Source organism: Pinus tabuliformis, chromosome X, assembly GCF_031772625.1.
Source record: "Pinus tabuliformis cultivar Carrire ecotype Pingquan chromosome X, CPIR1, whole genome shotgun sequence".
In the NCBI taxonomy this organism is placed as follows: domain Eukaryota; kingdom Viridiplantae; phylum Streptophyta; class Pinopsida; order Pinales; family Pinaceae; genus Pinus; species Pinus tabuliformis.
Window position 1 is genome coordinate 1,026,088,601 of NC_142308.1, and position 21,144 is coordinate 1,026,109,744.

Below are 21,144 nucleotides of genomic sequence, written 5' to 3' on the forward strand. Positions count from 1 at the left end.
TGTTTGCAGGTTGAAGATAAATTTCAAGAAGATCGTGGGCAATTTTTTTAGGGCCTTGAGGCCCTGTGTTGGTCATCTCCAACGTCTTTCTCGACCTCCCTTTCGACGTTATGGCCTCCCTTCTTTCTTTTTTTTCTCGGCAATACTAACTACTAATATATTGATATGTACAGAAAAGACTTTACATCCAAGGAAGCTGGCTGCCCAGGGCCATAAGTGGCTCCCTGGGTGGCATTGACCGACTCATGAAATTGCCTCGCAGGGTGATTTTAGCAAAAAGAGCAAAATGCATGACACTGAGAGTTTTCCGAGTAACATCATGATAACCCACGCAGGGGCACCTCAAAACATACTTGTGACATAAACCATCTGAATGGCCTGAAGACATAGCCATGAGTAAACAAAAAACGAACAGCGACATAAACCAAGTACCAAACACACAACTTCGCGCCCACTGCGACTGTGATGTCCGCGAGCAAGACTTAGCTACATGAAGAACACATACCATAATAAAAAACAGGAAATTGACATTAACCAGACCCCAGAACCCGACATGAGAGGACCCAACCTGGAAAACGGAAGCAAAAGCACGAGAGCGTCGATGGGAGCTAGTCCTCTGACTCTTCCTCCATACTTCTGCTCCCGCCCTCTCCTTCTGGAGCGCCTTCCCACGAAGCCAATGGACTCTGCGTAGGGGATGGCTGATCAGGGCCTCGAAATTGGGGGGGAGGCTGAAGATGCTCTCCTCCGGAAGTGCCCGCAACAGTAGACGGCTCCCCCATATGGAGCTTACCCTTGCCTCTCTCGGAGCTGGCCACTGAATTCGACGGCTCCCCCATTGGGAGCTTCCCCTTGCCATGCTCTGTGCTGTCCTCCGCCAGAACCAGTGACGACCCCTCATCATCCTCCGCTGGAATTTTGGTGAAAAGCACAGAGATATGTGCATTGATTCCTTCATTGTCCCCTGAGCTGCCCAGTGAGAAGATAACCGAGCCAAATGCTGGAAGCCTGGGCTCCCCCTCAACAGAACTGCCAACTTCCATGACTTGGCTTGCTGGGATTGGGTTAGCTCCCATTCTTCTGTAACAATAAACACAGCAACAATGGTGATGAATGTCCGCTGCAGGGGGGCGGGAGGATTCGCCACGCCCAGGACCTCTCCTGCAAGGCATTCTTTCGCGCACCATGATAACCACCCGTTCCTTGAACTGTACACCGGAGCACCTGCAGAGTATGCGAATCCCTCCCGCAGCTTGCTGCCTCCTAAATGCAACCAGACAGAGCTCCAAAGAGTGTGGACACAGGCCAAGAGGCGCAGGAATGAAGCTAACCTCACCCCAGCTCTCCACCACCCAGTCGAGACATAGACAATTAACATTCCCTGAATTTCCCTCACCGCATTGTGCTTCCATCGCCAGCCAACGCTCGTTCTTATGCTCATTACCAATCCTTGTGAAGTGACCCGCATTGAATGCGTAACGCAGGCTTGCCATCATCTCCAGCGGCTCCATTAAGGCTGCCCTGAAGCCTCCTCTATTCCTACGTTTCGACGGCCTGGGGCATTAAAAGCCCATTCCTCTTCACGTGGCAGCCCGTGCTTGTCATGTGGCACTGCCTTGTCCACTCCGAAGACACCCGCATCCGGGAGCCTCCCTTCTTTCACCAAAATTCTCTCGCTAATTTTTCCTATAAATTTCCCAAATTTTTTTTAACAAAGTTTTTCACAAAAAAAATAAAATTGAGTTGAGGATTTTCAGTGATTCGGGTAGCATATCTTCAGGTGTCTTCAAGTCCATAAGGGATGACTGGTGCACACTCTCTAATCTTTCCTCATTTCATTTTGAAAGCAAGGTTAATACTGGCACAGATTTGCAATTAGCTGGAGTTTAACAACATATTTAATTTACATTTTTACTGCTATATAATTGTAGAAATAGAGGTTAGCTTTAGTAAATTTTGCAAACAAATTTCTGAAAGTTGTTTTATCGCTGTTCATTAGTTTATTTTTGAGTTTTTAGATCAAATACATCAATAGATTATAAAGAATTAAACTTCGAAATTTTCTGAATTGTAGTTATCAGTTTGTCATTTAAAATTTTATGCTGTTATACATAGAAATTTCTGAATATTGCATGGTTACAGGACTGCTGTTTTAGAATATATTGTTGGTTTTAACATTTGATGTAAGAACAAATTACTAGACTGATATTTCATTAATGTGATCTTAGTTTAAAACATTAAGTTTAATTTCTGAAGTTCATTTGTTTTTTACATGTTTACGCAAGTATAACTAATCTAGTTTTACTTATGCATCTAATGATCTTGGTTGAGTATTTCATACAAATGAATTTTTGAATTTAAAGATGTTTTATTCCAACATTTTACATTTTAGTCCATTGTGCATTTCAATAATTATTTGTACAGATTTTACATTTTGCAGTTTTGGTATAAGTATTCGCTTTTACATTTAGATCACCACCTTTCTAAGCCTTAAGTTAAGTAACATTTAAGATATATTTCAGAAATAATTTTAGGCTCTCATTTAATTAAAATTAACCAAGTCCTTACATTTCACATAGTTTTAATATTGCATATGCATATGAGACAGTCAAGTCTTTTCAGCAGCAGTTTCCCATCTTTTACTTGATCCTTATTTTCTTCGCAAGATAGTTGACTCCACAAGGCAGTGGTATCACTTTCTTCAAATCATTTTGAATCCTTAAAACCTTGCACAATCTAAAACAAGTATTGGTTACTTAGCTATGTCTCTTCGGTTGGTTGGTTCCTAACTAATCTTTAATTTTTTCATTTCCATAGGGTCTACCCCCCTTAGTCTGCTATTGGAAGACAACTCAAATGGAGTGATTGGAGATCGGTGTGACAACCCCCAATCTGAGTCGTTGTCACGGTGCTTAGGCATTCTGTGTGACAACAAGTCCCAACTTATGTCATTTTGTGTCATACGGTATACCCACCTTGGTTTTAGTGGGGAAAATGAGTTATGTGGACCTCTTTGAGAGTCATGTGGTTAGTTGTGGATATGCATACAGATTCCAAGGATTTAGTGAGTTATGTGGAGCTCTTTGAGAGTCATGTGGTTAGTTGTGGATATGTATACAGATTCCAAGGATTTTGGTTGTTGTTCGGGGACTCTCAATCATTTTCCATGGATTGTAGTAGAGTACCTCTCTGAATGCTAAGCCACCATGCCATGATTGTAATAAATTATAGGTGTGTAACCCATGTGAAAATTATGCCCATGTGCTTGAGAAATCTATGGCATTGAGAAGAATCCATGATTGCTAAGAATCCATTTAACTCCTAAGAATGATTTTTCTAGGCCAATTTATGTGGGAGCCTTGTAATTAGTTGGGAGAAGCTAGAGTGATCGCACTGCAGTTAAGGGAATCCCCTTATTTGGATAGTTGGCATTAAAGAGGGAAGAGCGCTGCTGAGTTGAGATTGTTGTTACAGTGAATAGACTATAATAAATTTGAAATTGAGATGTGTGTGCCAAAGCTAGTTCCAACAACAAGTGTGTCCTTATGGCCTCATAGCACTAGTACATATGGACAGAAAATCCGAAATTGTATTCCGATAATTCTACCATACTATCAAATTTCACTTACATTTTTTTTCTTTTTTTTCAAGCCCAAACATTTCTTTGATATTTAAAGAGCACAACTATCATTGGATATGCGAAGAGCACAACTATCGTTGGATATCCAACGATACGTTCGCCGGATACCTGATGACAAATCAACTAATCGACATCCATAAATATATACACTATCATTATGTAACTCAACTGCATGCATTATTTATGATTCAAGAGACATGAACCTTGATAAGATGATTTCCATATGCCGCATTCACCAAACGTACGATCTGCTGTTGACATTTCTCCAAATACTTTGTAACAGCTTGATAAATTTTGTAATCTTTTCCTAAAGTAAGGAAAAGGGAGGTTGTATTTCGGGAATGAAGGTGTTCCCGAGAAAAGCAACCAATATAACCCTAGCCTTACAAAAATTGCAAGGCATCAAATTCTTTTTGTTCTGCAAGATATAGACTAATGCAAGGGTTTGAGATTCCAAGGGTATTGGAAGGACGACTTGAAGTTTGAAGGAATCCATGGCCTTGAGACAATTCTACAACGAAATAAGGGGTTTGAAGCTGAAGCGTGTTCTTGAATATATAAAGCCAATGCTGTCCAAGGACTTAATCAAGACGAAGGTCACCCAAGATATGGACAATTTCAATGCCAAATACATCCAGACAGGCTTGATCAAGCTACTAAACCATGTTGTTTACGATGGTCTGGCTTTTTCTTATTTGGTTGTGCTGCTCGTAGAGCGTCATCATCTCGAGCACGAGAAGCACAAGAAGGAGCATGATTGCTATTAATTTCAATTTCAGGTCCTTACTCTTGCCTCCTGTACATTCCTTAAAAGTGTTCCTGCCGAAAGAAAACTTATTCATTGTAGATCGGAGAGAATGATAAACGTATGTAATGGGTAATGGATCTTTGAAAAGGTTTAAGAAAAAATGAACCCATTCATTGTAGATCGGAGATAATGATAAACATATGTAATGGATCTTTGAAAAGGTATAAGAAAAAATGAACCCTAGGCGGAAACCCTTTATTTACTTATACAATTCCTCCCATAAATAAGAAAAATAGATAACTTAGGGTATGATTTGAATCGGGTTGTTAAAACCAATGGTCCCAACCTAACCCCAACTAATTTTATGGGTCTTTTTGTTTGCAATGCTTCAACTGGAGTAGTGAGAACAAAGAACGTAGTCGATGCCCTTGATTAACTCTTAAATTAAAGGTCCAGTACAGGAGAATGCACCTGCACATCTCGTTTCAGATATTTTCTGTTTAGTGTTAGTTCTGAAACTGATGCCATCTATAGACTAAAACATGCCTTTTACTACACCAAGAATTTCTTATTCTGTTAGGAAATCCAGTTATTACTTTTGCGTTCTGTATAGTTTTGACATGGTGCCATTTTTTGCAGTCGGTTGCTTCAGTTCGGCCTATGTAAGCACATGTTAAATCCATTAGGATAGAGTACAAGTGGTTCTTTTCCGGCTTGTCAGAATTTGCGTTTCGCATGCTCATGGTTTCTTTTTGTGTGATTAGATATTAGTTAGCTGTGTTTCATGTGAAATTCTGGAATGATTGGTTGACTTAGCACATTGACATTTCCTGTGATTGTTGTAATGATATAGTTAATATAACACCTGTTAACTTCTTGGTTTATAGCAGTAGCGTAATTGTCTCTTAGTGTACTTCTTGATAGTTCAGAGTATTAAGTAGGGTGTTGATGAGTGAACCCACAGTGCTGTAATATTGTCCACAACATTTCCAAAAAATGAACAAGGGTGTTGTAACGTATGTCTAACTCAAATTAGGACAAGAAATTTGTTTTTTAAATCAGGTTTTTAATGACATGTTTCCCCTTCAACCTTCTCGAAATGGTCAAGGGTTGTTGTCTAAATATATCTGTCTGTTCAAACTTCATTGTGCAATTCCTTTGCTTCTTTTGTGTGCCTGTTAGTTACATGATTCCAAATCTTGTCAACATGTTGTATGTAGACGTCCTCAAAAGTATTCATATTTCACAATCTGCCATGTCTTGTTCAATAAGTCAACCAGTCTTGGTTGGCAAAGAGTTAATATCCCGGTCCAATAAGTCAACGAGTCTTGGTTGGCAAGGAGCTAATATCACAGTGCAATATGTCAATCAGTCTTGGTTGGAAAGGAGCTAATATCTTGCCAAAAAGATTAAAATTTAATTTGAGTCTCCATAAATGTCAACCTTGTAAATGCCATGGTCTAGTGTCCTTCTCAATCTATGCAAAGCTGTAGAGAGTCCCACAATCGTCACGGTGATATGACAATGCCTAATTGAAATGAGCTTTTAAAGTAAGTAGGCTTAAAATTGACAAAAAGTGAGGCAAAAGAGCCAAGAATTTGAATTACATCGAGAAGATATTGGGAAAGATTTGGCAAGTACAAAATATAAGTACACACACTCATTTTGACATGCCAAGAAGAGGTTGAGTAGCGTGAGTCTAACGTGGTCCAACCAAGCTATACTCGTAATTAAGTGCCATCAAATAAGTATGGGGCTTTGTCACTTTCGAGGATGGTTGGGAGAAAGGAAATTTTCTCTACAAGATTTTCTAGATTTATCTAATTCACTAATTCTTATTAATTGAGCCATTCTTTCTTCATTGTAATTGATTGATTTCTATTCTCTCCTCATAGTTTCTATCGATTCAATTAGTAAGGCTTTGACCTTGTTGGTTGCCCTTTACTCATTCTTTCCCGTCTCATTAAAAGTATTCATTTAATTATCAGGGCTTTGACCTTGTTGGCTATCCTCCACTCTCTTTCCCTTCTTGTTAAAAGTATTGATTCAATTATTAGAGCTTTGACCTTGTTGCCTATCCTCTGCTCATTCTTTCTCGTCTCATCAAAAGTAACTATGTTTATGTCATTATAGATAGTCCTCCAAACAAGATTAGCCAATTGAGACCAATTGTTAAAATCTATAAGTCTATCTGTTAGAAATTTTATCTGTATTCTTCTGGTTTATTTCTCTTACTTGTTAATTCCGAACAAGTTATTTAAAACATATAAACATCGATATAAACACAATACAATCTCAAACATCTACAGATCAACAACTGAGAGAAATAGCAAACACATAAGTGACACCATTATTTTCGGACAACTCGTCCCCGGAAAAACCCAATGCGGGAAAACAGGTGCAACAATTATGAGGGTTATATTATTATGCAATATATCTTTGAGTACAACTCAGTGCCAAACTGGCTGACCCGACAGAGAAAAAATAACCTGCAGTAATACCTCTTTATTCGGAAGTAGGTATTCAGAAAACCTGCCCCACGAAACCCTCTCTAGCAACATTGAAGCCCTGCGTCAGCCCTATTGGCCTTTGCGTCAGCCTCAGAACCCTCTGCGTCAACCCTTTGAGGCACTGCGCAGCCTCTGGGACCCTTTGCATCACTCCTGTTGCCCTCTGTGTGGATGACGCAGACCCTCTGACCTCTGCGTTGTTTCTGTTGGGCTCTGCGTGGCCTGCTTTGGCTTCTATGTTTGCCTCTCTCCCTGTGCACTGGTCTCTCAGCACTATCTATGCCTCTTTGTCTAGTACTCACTGCCCCTCGCTGCTGATCATTGGTTCAACTTTACTTAGCAACCCCACTTTAGTAAATCGAATGACTGATCACTTTGGTGTATTCTCCAATTGGCCCTCATGCCTCTTCTTATACTTTTCCTGTTGGTCCTTCAACGACCGAGATTACATCTCTAATCAACGGCTAAGATTAGATTTGGCTTGATCCATGACTTTTGGAACGTTCTAACCCAATTTTACATTAATACCCATTAATATTTTATTTTTCCTAAGTTTAGACTTAGGAACTCCATCAAAAATATTAATTATTTTAATATCTCCCAAACCGGGTACAATCTGCCCAAACCATTTATGGGTCTTGGAGATCTCATGTGCTTTAGCCTCTCCACCAATTTTCATGGCTAGAGCACATCCAATGCTACCCCAAATCAACACTCCCTCTTAGTGAGGACTATGCTGTAATAATATTCCTCTTTGAGCATTACTCTGATTATATGGCACCGATACCTGTGTTGATGCTAGGCATCCTCGCCCAACATTCTCTGCACTGTTGCATCCTGTACTGCTGCCCATGGCCCTGCCATTGCCACTGCTGCATCCGTACGACAACTCCCTCTGCATTCGTGCTACTGTTGGTCCTTTCTCCCAACACTACATCTGCACTGCAACCCCCTCTCATCATGCTACATCGTGTTATTGCATACTGCTACTGCACTACAACTCAGTTACTGAGAAGTAAGCAACTAATCCACCCAAAATTGACATCCTTGTCAAGCTAGCATCACTCCCTATGCTGAAGCTCTCTCTGCCGCTAACAAGTGCTCTCTCTACTGCCTCTACGTTGTTGCAACAACTCCATGCATCTTGCACCACTGCAAACCTCTCTGTGCCATCCTGCACTGTTGCAACACTCTCTGTGCCTCACGCACTACTGCAGCCTGCTAGCCTCGTGTTGCCCAGGGACTCCTGCACTGAAGCACTCTCCGTCGCTTCATCCGCATCCGTTTCTATCAACATCCACCATTCTTGCTACTCTCTCTTTGGGGCTCTCGTAGCAAGGTATAATCCAAGAGTATGGGTACCTCAAGGATTCTGTCCCTCATCGCCTGTAGTCTTCTTGAGTACCGCTTGATGTCTCCCCACCTCTTCTCTAGAGGCATATGAGCACTCATGGCACAATCATCATCCTCCTCTACCTCCTTTTCTGTCTTCGCTGGCGGTGCCTTAGATTTAGATGCCTTTCCCTTGTTCTTCTTCCTCGAACACTGGTTCGCATAATGATCTAGTTCCCCATAGTTGAAGCACCTGACCTTAGAGAGGTCCTTTTTCTTCCTCTTCTCTTGTGTTGGGTCCCTAAAATACTAGTGATTACCCCATTACTATTGTATTTATACCCCTTATTTATATTGTTGTGCCCCTATTACCCCCATGTTGTTATTTCTGTGCCCCATAGAATCCCTCTATTGTTATTTTTGTGGCTTTATATTATTATTGTTAGGTCGGCTGGATTATATTGTGACTCCTTAGACTCCTATATATAGAAAGGAGGTTTTGTCATTTGTATCATCCAAGAATTGTTCATTTATGTAATGTAAAGGAGGTTGCCCCTCGAAGAGGCTGAATTTTAAGGCGTTGATCTATCTTTTCTATCTTTTCTTGAGCTGGTTTCATAACATTTGGTATCAGAGCTTTGGATTCTAGGGTTTCGCTGCTCCAAACAGGTCATCGTGGCATTTTCGCTATAACTTTTTTTCTGTGACGTTTCAGAAGTCGCAAAAAAAACCCATTTGAGAAGAAATCGCGCTGAACCTTGGGTCTGAATTTCAGAGCTTTTCGCGCGATATTTGCGGAGATATGATCTGAGGAAGTTGGTCTTTTTGCAGACTCCTGAATTACATTCAAAACAGGTGACCTGGGGAAAATCGTCATAACTCTCTCTGGGGATCAGATTGAAATTTCGTAAGAAGGTAAAGAAAGAGGACGGACTGTAGTTTCTTGTATGCGTGTTTCAGATTCAAAGGTTGAAACAGTGACTCGTGGCACGTCGTACAAGTTCGCTCTACTGAACTAGTCTAAAAGCAAGTCACTGTGGGAGATTTCACATAACTCTTCCTTGGAGAATCCAATTTGGGTCAGACTTGTGGCATTGGAAAGAGGACACAGAAGGCTACTACAGGTCACAATTTCAGAACTTGATGATCTGAAATTACAGAGATACATCAGATTCAATATCAGGCTTCTATAAAGTGAAAAAAGGTGTGTAGTTTTTTTTTAAATTTTTGTGTAAGCTTGGTTTAACGGAATTCAAAGGGCATAGTAAAGCATTATTATCGGTAACTGATGCCCCGAGGAAAGAAAATGCAAACACCTAGTAAGGAACCTGAAAGCTCTAGCATGACTCATGAAGAAGAGGAAGAAATGCTACATGATATATCAAAATTACAAGAACAAGTGCAACAAATGTCACGCTCACAAAAGCTAACAGAAGCTAAGATAAGTGGCGTGGAATCTAAGATAAATGGCGTGGAATCTAAGATAAAGGGCATGGAAGCTAAGATGGATGATTTGAAGACAGATTTGAGGACAGATTTGAAGACAGACATGGCAGATTTGAAGACAGATTTGACAATTTTTCTACAAGAAATACTTACTAATGGTGAAAAGGTTGTAAAGGAAACTCATGATGTGAACAAAAGTAATGTTAATCATGATTCCATAGACGCTAATGTTGGATCGAAGATCCACCATATTCCAAAAATCGATATGAGGAAGTTTGATGGCAAGGATCCCGCCACATGGATATTACAGATGGAGCAGTTCTTCGATCTCAATAATGTGCAAAACACACAAAAGGTACGTATGGCAACTGTATATTTGGAACCAAATCAGTTTGTATGGTATCAATGGCTTTGCTCTCGTAAAAAATTTATCACTTGGGCAATTTTTACGGAAGAATTGATAGCACATTATGAAGATACAAAAAGCAACACTTTTTTTAGCCAATTGATAAGTCTCAAACAAAAGGGTTCAATAATGGAGCACATTGAGGAGTTCCAAAAATTGAACATAAGGGTAAAAGATATTCCAGAGGAGCATAGGATTGATGTGTTCATAGGGTCTTTAAAGGATAATATCCAACATGATGTTCGCCTTTGGGAACCTGATTCATTAGAGAAGGCATTCAGGTTAGCAAGAAAAATGGAAAGCAAAATTATGGCAACCAGGAAGCATACCACTCACAACTATAAAGACGGAAGTGTTGTTGCCCCTAGTCTTCCACAACCTATAAGGTTGACACCACAACAATTGGAAGAAAAAAGAGCAAAAGGGCTTTGTTACAGTTGTGATAGCAAATACACTAAAGGTCATAAGTGTGCTGAGAAGAAATTATTCTACATAGATTGTGAAGAGGAAGAAGAAAAGGAGCAAGAAAGGTCAAAAGAAGAAGATATACTCCAGGAACAAAGCCTAGATGAAGAACAAATAAATCCGACCATATCTTGTAATGCATTGGCGGGAATTACCACTCCTCAAACCATCAAGATAGAAGGACAAATCAAGAAGAAAAAGGTAATAGTGTTGATTGATTCAGGAAGCACCCACAATTTTATTCATTGTAGGGTAGCAAAAGAATTGAATTGCTTCCTATATCCAGCACCAGAGTGTCAAGTGATGATTGCAAATGGAGGAACAATAAATTGCTCTGGAAAGTGCCATAATATCAAGCTATCCATGGGAGAATATGTATTGACTAGCCCAATGCTTTCCATTCCAATGGGAGGTGCTGATGTTGTACTAGGAGTCCAATGGCTACAATCCTTGGGTACAATAGCTTTTAATTTTCAAGAACTTTTCATCAAATTTTCTACGGAAGGAAAGGAAGTTGAATTAAGGGGTATTGCAGGGAAACCAGGAAAGATAATCAGCTCTAATGGTATGACAAAGCTTCTAAAAAAGGAGCAAAGAGGTGTAATTGCACAATTATGTTCGCTAGATGTTTCCACATTGGAATCATCTATTTCTCCAGATCTCCAAAAAGTCCTGGACAATCATTCCAAGGTATTTGAGACTCCCAAAGGTCTCCCACCTATGCGTGATCATGATCATGCTATTCATCTGATTCCAGGAAGTGTTCCTCCAAACATCAGGCCGTACAGATATCCCTATGTCCAAAAAAGTGAAATTGAACGTATGGTTGCAGAAATGCTAGAGGCTGGTATAATTCAACCAGTCAAAGTTCTTTCTCTGCTCCAGTAGTATTGGTGCACAAGAAGGATGGATCATGGCGCATGTGTCCGAATTATAGGGAGCTCAACAAGCTCACTATTAAAGATAAGTTCCCCATTCCTGTCATTGATGAATTACTGGATGAATTGCATGGATCAATTTACTTCACCAAGTTGGATCTTCGTTCGGGATATCATCAAATCAGAATGAAGATTGAAGACATTCCGAAAACGGCATTTAGAACTCATGAGGGTCATTATGAATTTTTGGTCATGCCTTTTGGCCTTACCAATGCACCTTCAACATTTCAAGGTTTGATGAATTCAATTTTCAAACCATTCCTTAGAAAATTTGTGTTAGTATTTTTTGATGATATACTAATCTACAGCAAGTCTTGGAAGGATCATGTTGAACATGTTGACAGGGTGCTACAACTATTGGAGGAGAAACAATTATATGCAAAAAGATCCAAATGTTTCTTTGGAGTCCAGGAGGTGGAATATTTGGGTCATATTGTATCTCATGAAGGAGTTAAGGTAGACCCTAGCAAAATTAAAGCCATTAAGGAATGGAAAATCCCCACATCCATAAAGCATCTGCGAGGATTTCTTGGGTTGACAGGGTATTATCGCAAGTTTGTTAAGAATTATGGGAGAATAGCAGCACCTCTAACAACATTATTGAAGAAAGATGCATTTTCATGGACTCCGGAAGCAACAAAGGCCTTTGAACATCTTAAAGAGGCAATGTGCCAAGCACCGGTCTTAGCTACACCGGACTTCACAAAAACCTTTATTGTGGAATGTGATGCTTCAGGAAATGGAATTGGTGCTGTTCTAATGCAAGATGAAAGACCCATTGCTTTTGAAAGTCGTCCAATCAAGGGAAAGTTTTTAAGCAAAGCTATTTATGAGAAGGAAATGTTGGCAATACTCCATGCACTTAAGAAATGGCGACCCTACCTAATGGGAAGACACTTCAAGGTAAAAACGGATCATGATAGCCTTAAATACTTTTTAGAACAAAGATTATCCTCTGAAGAGCAACAAAAGTGGGTCACAAAGATGTTGGGTTATGACTTTGAAATCATCTACAAAAAAGGGAAGCAAAATGTGGTGGCAGATGCACTCTCAAGAAAGGATGAGGATGTGGAAGCATTGTTGTGCGCCATTTCTATTATCCAACCAGATTGGATAAACGAAGCAAGGGAGGAATGGAAGAATGACGAAGAAGTGTGGGCACTTATTCGAAAGCTACAACAAGATTCCAGTACGTCTGATACATTTAGCTGGCAAAATGATTCGTTATGGTACAAAGATCGCTTATACCTCTGTAAGAATTCCCAGCTAAAACAAAAGATTCTTATGGAATTGCACACTTCTCCCTTAGGAGGGCACTCAGGATTTTTAAAAACTTACCACAGGGTTAAGAAGGAATTTTTTTGGGATGGCCTTAAATCAGATATTCAAAAGTTTGTGGCGGAATGTTTGGTTTGCCAACAAAATAAAGTTGAAACAATTAAGACACCGGGTCTATTACAACCTTTATCCATTCCAAGCCAACGTTGGGAGGAGGTTTCAATGGATTTTATCACAGGTTTACCCAAGTCTGAGGGAAAGAGTGTCATCATGGTGGTAGTTGACAGACTTACCAAGTATGCACACTTTTGTGCATTATCACATCCATTTAAAGCCAGTACAGTTTCTACTGCATTTATGGAAACAATTCAAAAGCTACATGGAAACCCAAAGATTATTGTAAGTGACAGAGATCCCATTTTCACTGGAAATTTTTGGACAGAATTATTTTCTTGTCTTGGTACTCAGTTAGCTCATAGCTCATCTTATCATCCTCAATCTGATGGGCAAACTGAGATAGTAAACAAATGTTTGGAAGGATATCTTCGTTGCTTTGTATCTGATAAACAGACACAATGGGTCAAATGGTTGCCTCTGGCTGAATGGTGGTATAACACTTCCTTCCATACAGCAACAAAAATGACCCCATTTATGGCACTTTATGGGTATCAACCACCATCCATCACATCATATTTAAGAGAAAATTCTAAGGTTCAGGCAGTGGAACATCACATCGAACATCAACAACAAGTCCTCCAACTCTTAAAGGATAACCTCGTGTTGGCACAAAATAGAATGAAACAACAGGCAGATCAACATCGCAGTGAAAGAAGTTTTGATGTAGGTGATTGGGTATTCCTACGGCTACAACCATATAAGCAAATGTCCCTAAAGCAAGCTAAGAAGGATAATAAATTATCACCAAAGTATTATGGTCCGTACAAGGTGTTGCAAAAGATTGGTACTATGGCATACAAATTGGAGCTTCCTGCAGCTTCTCGATTGCACCCAGTTTTCCATGTTTAAAGAAGGTTATAGGCGACAAGCTCCCAGTTCAAACAATATTGCCAGAACTTGACGAGGAAGGAAAAATTATATTGGAACCGGAAGCAGTCACAGAAACAAGAACTCGACAGCTACGAAATCGATCAATTTCAGAGTATCTTATCAAGTGGAAGAACTTATCCGCTGAAGATTCCACATGGGAGGATGAGAATTTTATGCAGAAGTATCCAGAACTACTCAAGCGTTGAGGACAACACTTTTTTGAAGGAGAGGGGCATGTTGGGTCCCTATAATACTAGTGATTACCCCATTACTATTGTAGTTATACCCCTTATTTATATTGTTGTGCCCCTATTACCCCATATTGTTATTTCTGTGCCCCATAGAATCCCTCTATTGTTATTTTTGTGGCTTTATATTATTATTGTTAGGTCGGCTGGATTATATTGTGACTCCTTAGACTCCTATATATAGAAAGGAGGTTTTGTCATTTGTATCATCCAAGAATTGTTCATTTATGTAATGTAAAGGAGGTTGCCCCCTCGAAGAGGCTGAATTCTAAGGCGTTGATCTATCTTTTCTATTTTTTCTTGAGCTGGTTTCATAACATCCTGCTTTCCCATAGATGCCAGAGCTACATCCTTTTCCTCTTCCTTCTTGATCCAGACTCCTTCGTTGCTACTTTCGGTCTTCCTCAATCGTCTGATCTCTTCTTGGTGAAGAGCCGCCCATAATTCTTTCCAATTTGGAAGATTCGCCATACCCAGAATTCTCTGGACAAATGTCTCCCACTCCTCGGAGACTGCGTTTAGAGCGGTCCTCACCAACATCTCCTCATCTGGTGTGGCCCCTATGGAAGTCAATTGGTCCCAGATCTCCTTCAATCTCCAGAAGAAGTGATCTATCTGCTCCCCCTTCTGCATTTGGTATGACCGTAGCTGATTCTCAAGTAACATCTTCCTCTGCACGGAAGTATGTTGGTACAACTTCTTCAAGGCGTCCCACATTTCCTTTACTGTCTCCTTCTTGGCAATATGTTGGACCACATGATCCTTGACCCCATCAAGGATGATGCATTTCGCCTTGGCCATTGCCTCCTCGTACTTCTCATTATCAGTCGGGTCAACTGGGATCGCCATTGTTCTCAAGGCGAAGGCCTTGATGCGATGTCTATCTAGAATGGACAGGATCCTGGCCTTCCAGACCACAAAGTTGGATGCCCCGTCTAGCCTATCCTGATCCCTCAGCCCATTCATGGCCATCTCTCTGCTCTTCTTGTCGACTCCTCTGAGTCTCTCTACTTCCCTCTGGAAGTTCTCTCTTCAACTCCTACTGAGTCTCTCTACTTCCTGCCTGGAAGTTCTTTGCTAGACTCCCTCTGAGTCTCGATTTCCCTTCTGGAAATCCTCCTGCCAATCGTCAAGTCGCACCTCTCTGATCTTTTGTGCACCTGCAACACTGATCTGGATTCCTTGGCTAGAAATCCGCCTCGGTAGCGACTCCCTCTACCTTGGTTTTGCCTTGTTAGGTACTATTCTGCCGACAACACCCCACCAACTTCACTCACTGCAAACTGCCCACATCTTCCTATGCCCCACCAACTGAAGGACTGAGCCTCTAGGCTTTGCGCAATCCCGACACTGGCAAAAGGCTCCCTCAGCCAACTTCGTCCACCCTCTTGGTCTCTGTGTGGCTCTGTGTGAGCCTTTTTTTGCCCTCCTAAGCCTCTGCGTTGGCCTCTCTCTAGCCCAGACTAATGACACAGTCCCTCTGCATCAACCCTTCTTTTGTCGCTTTCTGCAAGGATCAACTTCTGTCACTCGGGACAGCTGATTCTGCTACAAATGCTCTGCTTAGCTGATGCCTTCAGCTCTCCTGTGATCTGCAACCACCCTCTGATACCATGTTGAAATTTCTAAGACTATCCGTTAGAAATTTTATCTGTATTCTTTTGGTTTATTTTTCCTACTTGTTAATTCTGAACAAGTTATTTAAAACATATAAACATCGAAATAAACATAATACAGTCTCAACTATCTACAGATCAACAACTGAAAGAAATAGCAAACACACAAGTGACACCGTTATTTTTGGACAATTCTTCCCCAGAAAAACCCAATGCGGGAAAACCAGTGCAACAATTCTGAGGGTTATATTATTATGTAGTATATCCTCGAGTACAACTGGGTGCCAAACTGGCTCACCCGACAGAGAAAAAATAACTGGTAGTAATACCTCTCTATTTGGAAGCAGGTATTCAAAAAACCTACCCCACGAAACCCTCTCCAGCAACACTGAAGCACTGCTTCAGCCCTCCTGGCCTTTGTGTCAGCGGAAGTAGGTATTTAGAAAACCTGCCCCATGAAACCCTCTCTAGCAACACTGAAGCACTGCTTCAGCCCTCCTGGCCTCTGCGTTAGCCTCAGAACCCTCTGAGGCACTGCGTAGCCTCTGGGACCCTCTGTGTCACTCCTGCTGCCCTCTGCGTGGATGACGCAGGTCCTCTGGCTTATGTGCTGTCTCTGCTGGGATCTGAGTGGCCTGCTTTGGCTTCTGCGTTTGCCTCTCTACCTCTGCGCTGGTCTCTCGACACTATCTCTTCCTTTCTGTCCAGTACTCACTGCCCCTCGCTGCTGATCACTGATTCGACTTTACTTAGCAACCCCGCTCTAATAAATCGAATGACTGATCACTTTGGTGTATTCTACGACTAACCCTCAAGCCTCTTCTTATACTTTTCTTATTGGTCCTTCAATGGCCGAGATTACATCTCTAATCAATGGCTAAGATTAGATTTGGCTTGATCCATGACTTTTGGAACCTTCTAACCTAGTTTTATACTAATACCCATTAATATTTTATTTTTCCTAAGTTTAGACTTAGGAACTCCATTAAAAATATTAATTATTTTAATATCTCCCAAATCGGGTACAATTTGCCCAAACCATTTCTGGGTCTTGGAGATCTCATGTGCTTTAGTCTCTCCACCAATTTTCATGGCTAGAGCACATCCGATGCTACCTCAAATCAACACCAATTACCATGGAGGATTGATCAACCCTTTAAGATTTTCTATTGGTTCATAGATTTGCTCTCATTTTAGGTAGCTTGCCAATAATGACAATTACCATGGAGGATTGATCAACCCTTTAAGATTTACTATTGGTTCATAGATTTTCTCTCATTTTAGCTAGCTTGCCAATAACTACCTTGAAGGACCCCTCCTTTTTGATGGATGCTCTTGGTCAACACACATAACCATTGCCTTTTCCAATAAAAATTTTTAACTGTGAAGTTGATATCTTTTGTACCACTGTAATGAGTTAATAGCTCTTTTTTACTACAAAGGTTCCATGGATGCAAAATGTATAGAGAAAGGCATTAAATAAACGCTGAGGAAGTGCAACATACTATTAACACTACACACATTCACTCATCATAAGCCATATTGTTTCAGCAAGGAAAAATCTTTTCATGTGATCATCTTGTTGGTGGGATTCTACATTTGCTATGTGACAATTTCCACAAGGGCACTGTGCATCATATTGTAAACTGACAATAATGGCTCGTCCAACATCAAGATACCTGCCACAAGGAAGATGAGTATCAAGAAATGAATTTGAACTATTAAGAGGTTGAGAGCCCTGTTTGACCAATCAGGTAGTTTTGCTTCATTTGTTAGAAATTCATAGTCATAAAATGCTACAGAATACTAAAAAACTTACTTAGTTGGCCATGTGTTAATAGATCATGTTAATACTCCAAGCCAAAGCTTTGATAACAAGAAGAATTCCCTGTCAATCTTACTAAGTTAGTTGTGATTATATTCATCCGTAACCTCATTAGCTTCCCCTTGATGATCTTCTTTATGAAATGATTTTAGATTTTAAATCTAGATTCTATATTGCTATATTTTGGTGTACATCATAGTTTTGTCATAGATTGGATCCCTGTTTGTGCTCTAAAAATTAATCTTTGGGAGTGAAAAAGGAAAGGAATCCTAGAATCCAACCTCGTTGGAAAAGTTGCACATAAAAAGATGTTTGCTTACATGGTCACTAGCTCTACATTTAGTTTAAAAATAAGACACTCAAACACATATATGAAGTATTTCCAGTCCGAGGGTTAGCTGAGTGGTTTGACATGCAAAGCAGAAGCCACATCAGCTAAGGAGGTCATGAGGTCAAATCAACCTAGGTCTCTTCAGATTAGGAATACATCAGCATTTACCCCAAGCACCATCCACAAAATTAATGTGAAAATAAAGATTGCTTGTAGGGATTCCCATGGAAATATATGTGTGTATGTGTGAAAAGATGCCCAAAATGCAGTTCGGGTAACCAACATATTTTCAAACCTACCTTTCTTTAGTGCAAATGGCCAACGCTCACACACATCATAAAACTTTACAAACATCAAAACCTTGTTTTCTACATGGGGTCATAGAGTGATGCTGGAGACATTTTAACAAGTTAGAAAATTCTTGGAATTGTTTCGCAATGCAAAATTTTCCACTCCTTATCTGGGCATGCCACACAACTTCAACATCTTTAGGACAATCAAAAAATATTTGACACAATGATAACACGTTTTGACATTGTTAAATTGGCAACTAGGGCCAAACTCCATGTGGATCAGCTTATTTATGACAGCTGATATTTTTATTGGATCCCTCTCGTCGAGAGGTGTAGGATTGATCCAAAGATCATCCGATTCCGATAAGTATTTATGGAGATATGAATTTATTTTGTTTATATAATTATTACCAAGCCGACCAGCAACTTGAGTAGGCTCAGAAGCCCAATAGACGTGTCTATTCATCATCTACGTTCTAGTATAAATTGGTGAGGATTTGAAGTCATTTGAACACACATTCTTGGTGTGTTCTCCTCCTCTCCACGTCTTGGGTTTTTGGAGAAAGAGGGACACCTAAAATATGCATTTGCTGATGCCCTAGCCGCAGTAGCTGATGCCCTAGCCGCAGTGCAGATGATGCCCTAGCCGCAGGCTTATAAGAAGATCTAAATGCAGATAAGAGGAGACTTATGTGCAGCATGAATAAGCCCCTATACGCTGTCTCAAGAGGCTCAATCCGCAGATGAGAGGAGGGCTAATATAGGCCCTAAATGAAGGTCTGAATCCATTGTCTATTGACCCTATATGCAGCAAGAAAGAGACTCCTTATCCACAGTCATAATCTGCCTTAGCCGCAGTCAAAGAAGGAGGTTCCAGCCACAGCAAATGGAGGTCTTAAGCAGCTGTATAGTAGTGCCCTTAGCCGCAGTAAGGGGAGCCCTTATACGCAGCTCAAAGAGACCCAGTTGCTGTCACCTAAGCTGCTGACATAATGCTACATTGCTGTAGGTAACAGCGTGGCCTATTTCAGGATTGTTTGGGCATAATCAAGCTGTTCTTGATCTTGGTGTGCTGAGCAAAAGAATCCGCAAAAAGGAGGAGCTAGGGACAGTAGTTTAAGGAGCTGTTTGGATCACTGTTTGAAGGGACTAAAGTTACAGTCCACTGATGGGCTAGGCCGCAGGCCATAGCCAGCAGTTGGAGGCCTTTATTTAGTAGCTGCGTTCAGAAGGTAAGCAGCCCTATAAGGCAGCGTATCATTGGAGGATTGTATGAAAGCTAGCTGCAGTAATCAGGTGAACTGTGGGGCATGGTTAAGGTGTTGTGGCTCTCAGAGGGTGCCCTAACAAATGACCAGGTCTGCCATGCACCAGTCCTTATGAAAGGTACCAGATTAGCAGCCTTGACATGATCAGTGAATCGGCAAAGGAAGGAGAATCTTATGGAAGGAAAACTTCAGTAATATGGGTAACTGACTGAGCTGTTCATCTGCTACATATCTTCAGTCCTTGGGATCAGATCTGCAACCTCATTGTGTCATCGTCAAGGTGAAGATCTCTGATGTCTGATCTCCTATTTGGCAAGTCAAGTATTGACTTTAAATCATTGTACTCTATCTCTCTCTCTCTCTCTGCTGAACTTTGAAGATAAAAGAAGATTTGATCAAAGGGTTTCCCCACACATTGTGGGGTTTGTCCCTGGCTTGCGCCATATCTTGTGTCCTCTTGTCTTGGCTTGTCTTCTGCGTTTTATATTTATGTTCTATCTGCAGTTTATCATAATGCTGATGTGATTGCCAATTGTGAAAATTTAAATAAATTGCTCTAGCATAGAACATACCAAAAATTAACAGACATGCTTGAGACATATCATCAGGTTTCAAACACATTGCAGCCATAATCAATTGAACTTGTCAAGTGATTTTTTTCTCAATGTAATAAGAATTGGACCAAAGGCTATAAATGGCTACAAGTTGGTCAACACTCAAATTGTAGTTTCAACTATGATGCTAAACTACCATAGATTTGGGACGGTAAGTAGTTTCAACTTTGAATCTGCAAGCATTGCTGTTTGAGACAGTATAAAACTTTAAAAGTTAGTTTACTCCTCTAGTCCAAAAGGTGATAAGTTATTCTGTGGTACTGTAAAGTTCTAATGTGAACGAAGTTGTCATCATGACAGTAGATCTCTTATTAAATAATTATATACTGAGAGAAACAATTACAGAGAAATACATCAGAGGCTCTTGTTTTGACCAATTCTGGTTGGCATCCACTCAAGTTTTATGTAGAAACCTGATGCTTACATAATGGACATTTTCCCAAGCAAAATTCAAACACGGAAAATAGGAGGTTTCCTGACATGTTTTCATGTACTTAATGACCAAATGCTAATTGTTATTATGCGACTACATGGGACATCTTGACTCTTGAGGTAGAGTCTTCGGTAATGTTACATAATGTTGTGCTTCTAGGTTTGACGTATCTCCCTTCCTCAAGTTTCTTATTAGGTACTAAAATTTAGGCTTAGGTGAGAGAAAACATTGTCAAGAAATCAACAGTGACAAAACCTATAAGAGAAGAAACTGCAAAACAATATATTAGCAAAAGCAGCTGCACTCAGATCATGCAATCAATGTTGACCACAATATTCTCTAAATGATTCTAAGCCAAAGATAAATCACATGCATTATTGTGTAGAAACTCAATTTGGATACACAAAAAAGGAGTTGCACTCAGAGCACACGCTCAATGTTGACGACAATATTCTCTAAATGATTCTAATCCAGAGATAAATCACATGCATTGTTGTGTAGAAACTCAATTTGGATACACAAGGGGCTGGCAAAAAACTGCATAAATTGAATTAGCAACTCAAGAACCATCTCAAGAACACCAATTGCAAGTGAAGATACAGAAAGAGCCATCAAGACTATGATAACTATTGTCAGAGGAAATGTAAGTGTCCACAGGCAACAAGAATAAATGAAAAATGTCCCACCAAGTGTAACTTATTTGTCT